At 39.6% G+C, this 1,430-nt stretch overlaps 1 pseudogene; it reads left to right on the top strand.

The window, feature by feature from the left end:
* LOC101660041 overlaps positions 1 to 1,110 on the top strand; it is a 5,675-nt pseudogene extending 4,565 nt beyond the window's left edge.
* Positions 1,111 to 1,430: the final 320 nt, after the last annotated feature.

Here is a 1,430-nt window from a genome sequence, read left to right as displayed (position 1 = left end):
AACAACTAAGGAATTAAAGTCAACAACGAAGAGGACTTTGAGATCCTGGTGGTGTTGGAGCAACAGCAATCTAGCTGAGAGGAATTACTAAGAGGGAGAAGAAAGATGAGCATGATGGTCAGACAGGAGGTAGGAAAAGGAAAGAGAGGAAAGATCTAGGAAGCAAAGCCATGGTTAGAGGTATAAACGTGTGGCACTTATGTAAATACATTAAATCATAAAAATAGAGGTATTGGCCTATGTATCTTTATTTATATGACAATCCATTGAAGAAGTAGATGGACTTTGGGCCTTTCCTCAAGCTCTCCCTCAAAGCAAGAACACTTTGTTCTAACAACTTGGCATTCTGAGATGCTCACTCTTCCAACACAATCACAAAAGACAAAATGGGTGCATAAGCAAATGTGAAGAAAGCTAACAGTGCCCCGCTATGTGAGCTGTGACCGGAAGAACCATGGTTTGGAGCAAGAGCTGGGACTGGTAAAGAAAGTATGTAGTGATCTCAAAATGGAGCTAAAAAAGTCCCAATAAATGGACCTTTCTCAAGATGACAATCTGAGCAGTGGTCTCCAGAGACGAAGCATTTCCAGTGACAATGTGCAGTGTGCAAACTGGGAACTGAAGATGGAAATGTCAACTTTACACCCGGTGCTTCAAGTGCAAGCCGGACGACTTCTTCAGAAAACTGGAAACCCCAACTGCCGTCAAGAAAGCCTGTGCTCCCGCCGAGGGCATTGAAGACCTCGAGAAAGACAGAGCAAGCAGCACATGATGGATTTTACTGCAACATGCAAAAGACAGCACTCCCTCACCCTGAATGGCAAAACCCTTTCTCACACCATAGCTTCTCCTCCTACCAAGAACAACAAAGATTTTACCACATAAAGCAGTTCTCCAAGCATAGACAGATACTGAGAGCCATTCCTAGTGATGGTACAAACTTTCAGGAAGACAGTTCCTGTCGCAGAAACTCTCTTGAATTTCACCTAAATCAAGTGAAATAGTCCTTAGAGAATCTAGAAGCAAAAAAATGTGCCTTTACCTAACCTGGCACCACTGCATAACTTGGAGCAGCATAATCAAAACAGCCTTTACAACAATTACTTCTGAAAAGATTTGATTTGGCCACAGAGATGCTATACCTCCCGCAGTGGTTCCCCTGAGAAATTATTGAACTAAAAGTGGATTTAATTAAAATTTTGAAGTTTTCAGTATATATACACTTATACATACTGTATTATAATTATGTAGTTAATTTTCTATTATGAAAGAATGCCTTCCAGCTCCATAACGTCAAAGAAACAAGATATATGTCACTAATAAATTATTGAAGGTGTTTCAAATGGATTATTTTTTACCCTGGATTACAATTATGAATTTCAGCATTTCAGAAAAAGAATGAAATTGATGTTTTTGGATATGGATTTATA

The sequence above is a fragment of the Echinops telfairi genome, unplaced genomic scaffold (genome assembly GCF_000313985.2).
Source record: "Echinops telfairi isolate 266 unplaced genomic scaffold, ASM31398v2 ScPeMD7_7400;HRSCAF=8409, whole genome shotgun sequence".
Classification (NCBI taxonomy): domain Eukaryota; kingdom Metazoa; phylum Chordata; class Mammalia; order Afrosoricida; family Tenrecidae; genus Echinops; species Echinops telfairi.
This window is presented reverse-complemented; position numbering and strand designations above follow the sequence as displayed.